This window comes from Scyliorhinus torazame, chromosome 3, assembly GCF_047496885.1.
Source record: "Scyliorhinus torazame isolate Kashiwa2021f chromosome 3, sScyTor2.1, whole genome shotgun sequence".
Taxonomy (NCBI): Eukaryota; Metazoa; Chordata; class Chondrichthyes; order Carcharhiniformes; family Scyliorhinidae; genus Scyliorhinus; species Scyliorhinus torazame.
This window is the reverse complement of record NC_092709.1, coordinates 355,507,495-355,520,138: the sequence shown is the minus strand read 5'-3', so window position 1 is coordinate 355,520,138 and position 12,644 is coordinate 355,507,495.

Sequence of the window (12,644 nt, the reverse complement as noted above, 5' to 3'; positions counted from 1 at the left end):
CTTTTCATCCGCCTGCATATGTAAAGGTCTCTATTTTCTCATCAAGACATCACTTTTACGGTAATAACACTCTGGTATACACTCAGATTCCTCTTCCGTATGTGGTTTCTTATACATCCGTTTTATTTCTACATCTTTCTGTTGTAACTCCGCCAATTTTCCTGAACTAAAAATATCCGCCTCATCCTCCACCTGTTCTTGTTCTTTTCCAACCATCTGATCAAAAATCGTTTCTGATAATTGCACTTCAACTTAATCTTCACGCTTTGATTTCTCCTCTTGGCTTAACCTGCGACTTTTCGACCTTGTTACGACACAATCCGGAAAAATCCCAGGATATTCGTCCTTCAACACTTCAGTTGTCTGATTTTCCCACTAGCTTATCAACCACCGTAGGCATCACTCCCACCTGCGATCCAGCTATATCATTACCCAAGATAAACTGTATTCCTGGACAAGATAGTTTCTCTACTACTCCTACTACCACTTCACCACTCTTCACTGGACTTTCCAACCTTACCTTATATAATGGAACACTACACCTCTCACCCTGAATTCCACATATTACCACCTTTTCTGGCAATATTCTTCCCAAACAACATAACTCCTCATCTCTTACCATTAAAGATTGACTAGCTCCCGTATCTCTTAAAATTGTGACTTCTTTACCTGCTCCTCCTGATACACATGAGTAAACTTTACCCACACAAGTAAATTCTTTAAAGACATCTGACACCTTCTTATCAATTACCTCTTGGTTAGGTTGTACAATCTTTTGCACCTCCTTCGCTTCACTTGGGCTTTCTTTTACCACTTTAACAAACCCCACTGTCTTATCCTGTTTTACCACATCAGCCTTCCCAGTGCGTTTCTTCAACCACCAACACTGTGACTTTACATGGCCTAGTTTATTCCAGTGAAAACATTTGAAACCTTTCATTTCTTTTCCACCCTCCTGGATCTCTTTTCTAATCTGAGGTACACGCTCCTTATTATCTCCCATCAGATCACCTTTACCTTTACCACTTGAGTATTTCTCACGTCCCCTGTTTCGAACCCTCACCGGCTGCAACTGCTGTCGGAAACCAAACTTTGATTTATGAACTAATTCATAATCATCTGCCATTTCTGCTGCTAATCTCACAATTTTAACTCTCTGCTCTTCCACATGAGTTCTCACTACGTCAGGAATTGAATTTTTAAACTCCTCCAAAGGTATAATTTCTCTGAGAGCTTCATACGTTTGGTCTATTTTCAAAACCCTTACCCACCTATCAAAATTACTCTGTTTGATCCTTTCAAACTCCATGTATGTTTGACCAAATTCTTTCCTTAAATTTATGGACCTTTGTCTGTAGGCTTCAAGCACTAGCGCATATGCACCCAAGATGGAATTTTTCACCTCCTCATACGTACCAGCTACCTCCTCCGGTAGTGATGCAAACACTTCACTAGCCCTACCTAACAGATTTGATTGAATCAGTAATACCCACATGTCCCGTGGCCATTTCATTTGTTTAGCCACCTTCTCAAATGAAATGAAAAGTGCTTCTACCTCCTTCTCATCAAACCTTGGCAACGCTTGGACCTATTTAAATAGATCCCCACCAAGCCTTCGACTATGACACTCTTTCTCTTTATCCTCATCACTATCCTCAAACTGTACAGTTCCCTTTAAATCCGCCAGTCTTAACTGACTGTCATGTTTCATGGACATTTTACGAAGTTCAAACACTCTCTCTCTTTCTTTTTCCTCTCTCTCTTTTTCTTTTTCCTCTCTACCTGTTTCGTATTCAAGCTGCTTTAATTCTTTCTCATGTTCCATTTGTTTAATTTGTAACTGAACTTCTGCCATTTCTAATGAGTCAAACTCTATCTCAGGCAATTTTAAATGCTTGGCCACGGGCATAATTACCTCATCTTTTCACATTTTGTCAGGTAATGTTAACTGCAATGTTTTTGCCAAATCTAACAGTCTGCTTTTAGTCCCTGTCCGTAAGGTACTGCGTGTGACCGTCTCCACCCCCAAAAATTTCAGAGCCTCTGAAAAAGCTATTATCCACAACACGCTCCCTACTTAAACTGGAATACCACGCCTGAAAAGCAACCACAATATGCTCACCCCTCACTGTCTTTAAGTTCACTAAGCCAATCCAATAGATAGACTTTTATCCCCCTCGAGCCCCCAATTTGTTATGGGGCAGGGTTTAGAGAACCCCAAAGTGTATCATGGAGTTCACCTGACCCACAACTTTTAATAGATTGTGGTATGGGGAGCACACGGCCCACTCGACAGGTGTGGTACAGCAGAAATCGAAAAGTATTTTTTAAAGCAAAACAATGTTTATTCTATGAACTCACGTTAACCTTTTTAAAACATACAGTGAACATCTTAGCAACCATCAATTCAAATACAACCCCCAAAGAATACAACACTAAGTAATCCTTAAGCTTTCCTTTTAACATCCATAAGATATAAAACAACCTTTAAACAGAAGCACATCAGGTTTAAATTCACTACAGAGAACAGCTATCACTCTGAATTCACCAAATGATCAAGAGATAGTCTTTACATGACAGAGAGAACAACATGACACATTCTTTGGCTGACTGCAGCTCCAACACCAAAACGAAATCAAAAAAGTACAGATACACCAAAGCCTTTCTCAAAGTGAAACTAAAAGCTGACAGACAGCCCAGCTCCACCCACACTCTGACATCACTGCAGTAACATGAGCAGAAAAAACATTTCTTAAAGTGACATTCTCATGACAATAGCACAATGACTGAGGAAAGAGGCACAGACACAGCTGCCATCGAAGCCGCACCCAGCTGCACAAACGAAGAAGCGAATTCCGCCTTCACTGAAACCCGTCTTCCCAAACTTGGCCACATTAATACTGTGGCTGCCAGGACAGGTCAAAGGCCAGGAATCCTATGGTGGGTAACTCATGTGCTGACCCCACAAAGCCTGTCCACCATCTACAAGGCACAAGTCAGGAGTGTGATGGAATACTCTCCACTTGCCTGGATGTGAACAACACTCAAGCTCAACACCATCCAGGACAAAGCAGCCCCGCTTGATTGCTCCGCCTTCCACAAATATAGGGTCCCAGGTTCGATTCCCGGCTTGGGTCACTGTCTGTGCGGAGACTGCACGTTCTCCCCGTGTCTGCGTGGGTTTCCTCCGGGTGCTCCGGTTTCCTCCCACTGTCCAAAGCTGTGCGGGTTAGGTGGATTGGCCATGATAAATTGCCCTTAAGTTTCCCAAAGAAAGATTGGGTGGGGTTATTGGGTTACAGGGAGAGGGTGGAGGTGTGGGCCTGGGTAGGGTGCTCTTTCCAAGGGCTGGTGCAGACTTGATGGGCCGAATGGCCTCCTTCTGCACTGTAAATTCTATGAAATTTCTATTCTATGAAATCTGCTGCTCTTGTCCTCCTAGATGGTAGTGGTTGTGAGTCTGGAAGGTGTTGTCTAAGGAACCTTGGTGACTTCCTGCAGTGCATCTTGTAGGTGGTACACACGGCTGGCACTGTTTGTCGGTGGTGGAGGATTTGAATGTACGTGGAAAGGAGAGCGATCAAGCGAGCTGCTTTGTCCTGGATACAAAGAACAAAGAAAATTACAGCACAGGAACAGGCCCTTCTGCCCTCCCAGCCTGCGCCGATCCAGATCCTTTATCTAAACCTGTCTTCTATTTTCCAAGGATCTACTTCCCTCTGGTCCCCGCCCGTTCATATATCTGTCTAGATGCATCTTAAATTATGCTATCGTGCCCGCCTCTACCACCTCCGCTGGCAAAGCGTTCCAGGCACCCACCACCCTCTGCGTAAAAAACTTTCCACCAACATCTCCCTTAAACTTTCCCCCTCTCACCTTGAAATCGTGACCCCTTGTAATTGACACCCCCACTCTTGGAAAACGCTTGTTGCTATCCACCCGGTCCATACCTCTCATAATTTTGTAGACCTCAATCATGTCCCCCCTCAACCTCCGTCTTTCCAACGAAAACAATCCTAATCTACTCAACCTTTCTTCATAGCTAGCACCTTCCATACCAGGCAATATCCTGGTGAACCTCCTCTGCGCCCTCTCTAAAGCATCCACATCCTTCTGGTAATGTGGCGACCAGAACTGCACGCAGTATTCCAAATGTGGCCTAACCAAAGTCCTATACAACTGTAACATGACGTGCCGACTCTTGTACTCAATACCCCATCCGATGAAGGCAAGCATGCTGTATGCCTTCTTGACCACTCTATCGACCTGCGTTGCCACCTTCAAGGTACAATAGACCTGAACTCCCCGATCTCTCTGTACATCAATGTTCCCCAGGACTCCTCCATTGACCGTATAGTCCGCTCTTGAATTAGATCTTCCAAAATGCATCACCTCGCATTGGCCTGGATTGAACTCCATCTGCCATTTCTCTCCAATCTATCTATATTTTGCTGTATTCTCTGACAGTCCTCCTCGCTATCTGCAATTCCACCAATCTTAGTATCATCTGCAAACTTGCTAATCAGACCACCTATGTATATCATTTATGTATATCACAAATAACAGAGCACGGATCCCTGTAGAACACCACTAGTCACTTTTCTCCATTTTGAGACACTCCCTTCCACCACTACTCTCTGTCTCCTGTTGCCCAGCCAGTTCTTTATCCATCTAGCTAGTACACCCTGAACCCCATACGACTTCACTTTTTCTATCAACCTGCCGTGGGAAACTTTATCAAATGCCTTATTTAAGTCCATGTATATGACATCTACAGCCCTTCCCTCATGAATTAACTTTGTCACTTCCTCAAAGAATTCTATTAGGTTTGTAAGACATGACCTTCCCTGCACAAAACCATGCTGCCTATCACTGATAAGTCTATTTTCTTCCAAATGTGAATAGATCCTATCCCTCAGTATCTTCTCCAACAGTTTGCCTACCACTGACGTCAAGCTCACAGGTTTATAATTCCCTGGATTATCCCTGCTACCCTTCTTAAACAAAGGGACAACATTAGCAATTCTCCAGTCCTCCGGGACCTCACCCGTGCTCAAGGATGCTGCAAAGATATCTGTTAAGGCCCCAGCTATTTTGTCCCTCGCTTCCCTCAGTAACCTGGGATAGATCCCATCCGGACCTGGGGACTTGTCCACCTTAATGCCTTTTAGAATACACAAAACCTCCCCCTTCCTTATGCCGACTTGACCTAGAGTATTTAAACATCCATCCCTAGCCTCAACATCCGTCATGTCCCTCTCCTTGGTGAATACCAATGCAAAGTACTCATTAAGAATCTCACCCATTTCCTCTGACTCCATGCATAAATTCCCTCTTTTGTCTTTGAGTGGGCCAATCCTTTCTCTAGTTACCCTCTTGCTCCTTATATACGAAAAAAAGGTTTTGGGATTTTCCTTAACCCTGTTAGCCAAAGATATTTCATGACCCCTTTTAACCCTCTTTATTGTGCATTTGAGATTTGTCCTACTTTCCCAATATTCCTACTTTCCCAATATTCCTCCAAAGCTTCATCAGTTTTAAGTCGCCTAGATCTTATGTATGCTTCCTTTTTCATCTTAGCTAGTCTCACAATTCCACCCGTCATCCATGGTTCCCTAATCTTGCCATTTCTATCCCTCATTTTCACAGGGACATGTCTGTCCTGCATTCTAATCAACCTTTCCTTAAAAGACTCCCACATTTCAAATGTGGATTTACCCTTAAACAACTGCTCCCAATTCACATTCCCCAGCTCCTGCCGAATTTTGTTATACTTGGCCTTTCCCCAATTTAGCACTCTTCCTTTAGGACCACTCTCGTCTTTGCCCATGAGTATTCTAAAATTTACGGAATTGTGATCGCTATTCCCAAAGTAATCACCGACTGAAACTTCAACCACTGGCCGGGATCATTCCCCAATACCAGGTCCAGTATGGCCCCTTCTCGAGTTGGACTATTTACATACTGCTCTAAAAAACTCTCCTGGATGCTCCTTACAAATTCTGCTCCAAGTATGCCTCCAACACTACATGAGTCCCATTCAATGTTGGGGAAGTTAAAATCTCCCATCATGACCACCCTATTGCTCCTACATTTTTCTATAATCTGTCTACATATTTCAACCTCTACTTCACGCTCGCTTTTGGGAGGCCTGTAGTAAAGTCCCAACAATGTTACTGCACCCTTCCTATTTCTTAGCTCTACCCATATTGCCTCAGTGCTCGAATCCTCCATCGTGCCCTCCTTAATCACAGCTGTGATATCATCTCTGACCAGTAATCCAACTCCTCCACCCCTTTTACCTCCCTCTCTACCACTCATGAAGCATCTATACCCTGAGATATTTAGTTGCCAGTCTTGCCCTTCCCTCAACTGGTATTCCCTCAGTAATACCAATAATATCATATTCCCAGGTACTAATCCAAACCCTAAATTCATCTGCCTTACCTGCAACACTTCTCACATTGAAACAAATGCACCTCAGACCACCTGTCCCTTTGCGTTCATCATCTCTTCCCTGTCTACTCTTCCCCTTAGTCACATTGAGTTTATTATCGAGTACCTTACTGGCTTTAGTTGCTGCCACTTTACTGACCTCTAACTTCCTAATCTGGTCCCCATCCCCCTGCCACATTAGTTTAAAACCTCCCCAACAGTGTTAGCAAAAGCACCCCCTAGGACATTGGTTCCAGTCCTGCCCAGGTGTAGACCATCCGATTTGTAATGGTCCCACCGCCCCCAGAACTGGTTCCAATGTCCTAAAAATCTGAACCCCTCCCTTCTGCACCATCTCTCAAGCCACGTATTCATTCTGACTATTCTTGAATTTCTACTCTGACTGTCTCGTGGCACTGGTAGCAATCCTGAGATAGGACCTTTGCGGTCCTACTTTTTAACTTATCTCCTAACTCCCTAAATTCTGATTGTAGGACTTCATCCCGTTTTTTACCTATATCGTTGGTGCCTATATGCACCACGACAACTGGCTGTCCACCCTCCCCCTTCAGTATGTCCTGCAGCCGATCTGAGACATCCCAGACCCGTGCACCCGGGAGGCAACATTCCATTCGGGAGTCTCGTTTCCGACCACAGAAACGCCCGTCTACTCCCCTTACGATTGAATCCCCTATGACTACAGCCCTGCCAGTCTTTTTCCCGCCCTTCTGTGCAGCAGAGCCAGCCACAGTGCCATGAGCCTGGCTACTACTGCCTTCCCCTGGTGAGTCCTCTGTCCCAACAGTATCCAAAACAGTATACCTGTTTTGGAGGGAGATGACCGCAGGAGACACCCGCACTGCCTTCCTGCTCTTTCTCTGCCTTTTGGTCGCCCATTCCCTGTCTCCCTCACCAACCCTAATCTGCGGTGTGACCAACTCACTGAACGTGCTATCTACGACCTCCTCAGCATCGCGGATGCTCCAAAGTGAGTCTATCCGCAGCTCCAGAGCCATCATGCGGTCTAACAGGAGCTGCAGCTGGACACACTTCCCGCACATGAAGGAGTCAGGGGCATCGGCCGTGTCCCTGAACTCCCACATTGAGCACGAGGAGCATAACACGGGTCTGGGATCTCCTGCCATTTTTACACTTTACCTTAACTGATTACAAATATAATATCAAATAATGAATAAGTGAAATGAATAAAGATTTTACTTACCAATCACAATACTTACCAACACACGAAGAGTTAAATTTCTCCCAGCTACTGCTAATTGGGGCACTTTTCTTACCAGCCAATCAGGTCACTGCTTTGCTGTGATGTCACTCTTCAAGGTAAGTTTTTGAAAGAGGAAAACGTACCTTCCCGACAGACCCCTGGCCACTGCTCCCGCCGAAAATCTGAAGGCTGCTTCTCCGGCAGCTGTGTCCCCGCCGCTCTCCTCGCGCTCTTTTATCCTGTGTCCCCGCCGCTCTCCTCGCGCTCTTTTATCCTGTGTCCCCGACGCTCTCCTCGTGCTCTTTTATCCTGTGTCCCCACCGCTCTCCTCGCGCTCTTTTATCCTGTGTCCCCACCGCTCTCCTCGGGCTCTTTTATCCTGTGTCCCCGCGGCTCTCCTCGGGCTCTTTTATCCTGTGTCCCTGCCGCTCTCCTCGTGCTCTTTTATCCTGTGTCCCCGCCGCTCTCCTCGCGCTCTTTTATCCTGTGTCCCCACCGCTCTCCTCGCGCTCTTTTATCCTGTGTCCCCGCCGCTCTCCTCGCGCTCTTTTATCCTGTGTCCCTGGCTCTCTCCTCGCGCACTTTTATCCTGTGTCCCCACCGCTCTCCTCGTGCTCTTTTATCCTGTGTCCCCCACCGCTCTCCTCGCGCTCTTTTATCCTGTGACCCGCCGCTCTCCTCGCGCTCTTTCACCAAGTCTCCGCCGCTCTCCTCGCGCTCTTTCACTGAGTCTCCCCCGCTCTCCTTGCGCTCTTTTATCCTGTGTCCCCGCCGCTCTCCTCGCGCTCTTTCACCGAGTCTCCACGGCTCTCCTCGCGCTCTTTCACTGTGTCCCCGCCGCTCTCCTCGCGCTCTTTTATCCTGTGTCCCCGCCGCTCTCCTCGCGCTCTTTCACTGAGTCTCCGCGGCTCTCCTCGCGATCTTTCGCTGTGTCCCCGCCGCTCTCCTCGCGCTCTTTCACTGTGTCCCCGCCGCTCTCCTTGCGCTCTTTCACTGTGTCCCCGCTGCTCTCCTCGCGCTCTTTCACTGTGTCCCCGCCGCACTCCTCGCGCTCTTTCTCTGTGTCCCCGCTGCTCTCCTCGCGCTCTTTCACTGTGTCCCCGCTGCTCTCCTCACGCTCTTTCACTGTGTCCCCGCCGCTCTCCTCGCGCTCTTTCATTGAGTCTCCACGGCTCTCCTCGCGCTCTTTCACTGAGTCTCCGCTGCTCTCCTCGCGCTCTTTCACCGAGTCTCCGCCGCTCTCCTCGCGCTCTTTCACTGAGTCTCCGCCGCTCTCCTTGCGCTATTTCACTGTGTCCCCGCCGGTCTCCTCGCGCTCTTTCGCTGAGTCTCCGCGGCTCTCCTTGCGCTCTTTCACTGTGTCCCCGCCGCTCTCCTCGCACTCTTTCACTGTGTCAGCGCCGCTCTCCTCGCGCTCTTTCACTGAGTCCCCGCCGCTCTCCTCGCGCTCTATCACTGTGTCCCCGCCGCTCTCCTCGCGCTCTTTCACTCTGTCCCCGCCGCTCGCCTCACGCTCTTTCATTGAGTCTCCGCCACTCTCCTTGCGCTCTTTCACTGAGTCCCCGCCGCTCTCCTCGCGCTCATTCACTAAGTCTCCGCCGCTCTCCTCGCGCTCTTTCATCCTGTGTCTCCACCGCTCTCCTCGCGCTCTTTCACTGAGTCTCTGCCGCTCTCCTCGCGCTCTTTCACTGTGTCCCCGCCGCTCTCCTCGCGCTCTTTTATCCTGTGTCCCCGCCGCTCTCCTCGCCCTCTTTTATCCTGTGTCCCCGCCGCTCCCCTCGCGCTCTTTCACCGAGTCTCCGCTGCTCTTCTCGCGCTCTTTCACATTGTCCCCGCCGCTCTCCTCGCGCTCTTTTATCCTGTGTCCCCGCCGCTCTCCTCGCGCTCTTTCACTGAGCCTCCGCCGCTCTCCTCGCGCTCTTTCACTGAGTCTCCGCCGCTCTCCTCGCGCTCTTTCACTGAGTCTCCACCGCTCTCCTCGCGCTCTTTCACTGAGTCTCCGTCGCTCTCCTCGCGCTCTTTCACTGAGTCTCCGCGGCTCTCCTCGCGCTCTTTCACTGTGTCCCCGCCGCTCTCGTCGCGCTCTTTCACTGTGTCCCTGCCGCTCTCCTCGCGCTCTTTCACTGAGTCTCCGCGGCTCTCCTCGCGCTCTTTCACTGTGTCCCCGCGGCTCTCCTCGCGCTCTTTCACTGTGTCCCCGCCCTCTCCTCGCGCTCTTTCACTGTGTCCCCGCCGCTCTCCTTGCGCTCTTTCACTGAGTCTCCGCCGCTCTCCTTGCGCTCTTTCACTGAGTCTCCACTGCTCTCCTCGCGCTCTTTTATCCTGTGTCCCCGCCGCTCTCCTCGCGCTCTTTCACTCTGTCCCCGCCGCTCTCCTCACGCTCTTTCACTGAGTCTCCGCCGCTCTCCTTGCGCTCTTTCACTGAGTCCCCGCCGCTCTCCCCGCGCTCTTTCACTAAGTCTCCGCCGCTCTCCTCGCACTCTTTTATCCTGTGTCTCCGCCGCTCTCCTCGCGCTCTTTTACTGAGTCTCTGCCGCTCTCCTCGCGCTCTTTCACTGTGTCCCCGCCGCTCTCCTCGCGCTCTTTTATCCTGTGTCCCCGCCGCTCTCCTCGTGCTCTTTCACCGAGTCTCCGCTGCTCTCCTCGCGCTCTTTCACATTGTCCCCGCCGCTCTCCTCGCGCTCTTTCACTGAGTCTCCGTGGCTCTCCTCGCGCTCTTTCACTGTGTCAGCGCCGCTCTCCTCGCGCTCTTTCACTGAGTCCCCGCCGCTCTCCTCGCGCTCTTTCACTGTGTCCCCGCCGCTCTCCTCGCGCTCTTTCACTCTGTCCCCGCCGCTCTCCTCACGCTCTTTCACTGAGTCTCCGCCGCTCTCCTTGCGCTCTTTCACTGAGTCCCCGCCGCTCTCCTCGCGCTCTTTCACTAAGTCTCCGCCGCTCTCCTCGCGCTCTTTCATCCTGTGTCTCCGCCGCTCTCCTCGCGCTCTTTCACTGAGTCTCTGCCGCTCTCCTCGCGCTCTTTCACTGTGTCCCCGCCGCTCTCCTCGCGCTCTTTTATCCTGTGTCCCCGCCGCTCTCCTCGCCCTCTTTTATCCTGTGTCCCCGCCGCTCTCCTCGCGCTCTTTTATCCTGTGTCCCCGCCGCTCTCCTCGCCCTCTTTTATCCTGTGTCCCCGCCGCTCTCCTCGCGCTCTTTCACCGAGTCTCCGCTGCTCTCCTCGCGCTCTTTCACATTGTCCCCGCCGTCTCCTTGCGCTCTTTTATCCTGTGTCCCCGCCGCTCTCCTCGCGCTCTTTCACTGAGTCTCCGCCGCTCTCCTCGCGCTCTTTCACTGAGTCTCCGCCGCTCTCCTCGCGCTCTTTCGCTGAGTCTCCGCCGCTCTCCTCGCGCTCTTTCACTGAGTCTCCGTCGCTCTCCTCGCGCTCTTTCACTGAGTCTCCGCGGCTCTCCTCGCGCTCTTTCACTGTGTCCCCGCCGCTCTCGTCGCGCTCTTTCACTGTGTCCCTGCCGCTCTCCTCGCGCTCTTTCACTGAGTCTCCGCGGCTCTCCTCGCGCTCTTTTACTGTGTCCCCGCGGCTCTCCTCGCGCTCTTTCACTGTGTCCCCGCCGCTCTCCTTGCGCTCTTTCACTGAGTCTCCGCCGCTCTCCTTGCGCTCTTTCACTGAGTCTCCACTGCTCTCCTCGCGCTCTTTTATCCTGTGTCCCCGCCGCTCTCCTCGCGCTCTTACCCTGTGTCCCCGTCGCTCTCCTCGCGCTCTTTTATCCTGTGTCCCCGCCGCTCTCCTCGCGCTCTTTCACTCTGTCCCCGCCGCTTTCCTCACGCTCTTTCACTGAGTCTCCGCCGCTCTCCTTGCGCTCTTTCACTGAGTCCCCGCCGCTCTCCTCGCGCTCTTTCACTAAGTCTCCGCCGCTCTCCTCGCGCTCTTTTATCCTGTGTCTCCGCCGCTCTCCTCGCGCTCTTTCACTGAGTCTCTGCCGCTCTCCTCGCGCTCTTTCACCGAGTCTCCGCTGCTCTCCTCGCGCTCTTTCACATTGTCCCCGCCGCTCTCCTCGCGCTCTTTTATCCTGTGTCCCCGCCGCTCTCCTCGCGCTCTTTCACTGAGTCTCCGACGCTCTCCTCGCGCTCTTTCACTGAGTCTCCGCCGCTCTCCTCGCGCTCTTTCACTGAGTCTCCGCCGCTCTCCTCGCGCTCTTTCACTGAGTCTCCATCGCTCTCCTCGCGCTCTTTCTCTGAGTCTCCGCGGCTCTCCTTGCGCTCTTTCACTGTGTCCCCGCCGCTCTCGTCGCGCTCTTTCACTGTGTCCCTGCCGCTCTCCTCGCGCTCTTTCACTGAGTCTCCGCGGCTCTCCTCGCGCTCTTTCACTGTGTCCCCGCGGCTCTCCTCGCGCTCTTTCACTGTGTCCCCGCCCTCTCCTCGCGCTTTCACTGTGTCCCCGCCGCTCACCTTGCGCTCTTTCACTGAGTCTCCACTGCTCTCCTCGCGCTCTTTTATCCTGTGTCCCCGCCGCTCTCCTCGCGCTCTTTCACCGAGTCTCCGCCGCTCTCCTCGCGCTCTTTCACTGTGTCCCCGCCGCTCTCCTTGCACTCTTTTATCCTGTGTCCCCGTCGCTCTCCTCACGCTCTTTTATCCTGTGTCCCCGTCGCGCTCCTCGCGCTGTTTTATCCTGTGTCCCCGCCGCTCTCCTTGCGCTCTTTCACTGAGTCTCCGCTGCTCTCCTCGCGCTCTTTCACTGAGTCCCTGCCGCTCTCCTCGCGCTCTTTCACTGTGTCCCCACCGCTCTCCTCGCGCTCTTTTATCCTGTGTCCCCGCCGCTCTCCTCGCCCTCTTTTATCCTGTGTCCCCGCCGCTCGCCTTGCGCTCTTTCACTGAGTCTCCGCCGCTCTCCTCGCGCTCTTTCACTGAGTCTCCGCCGCTCTCCTCGCGCTCTTTCACTGAGTCTCCGCCGCTCTCCTTGCGCTCTTTCACTGAGTCTCCACTGCTCTCCTCGCGC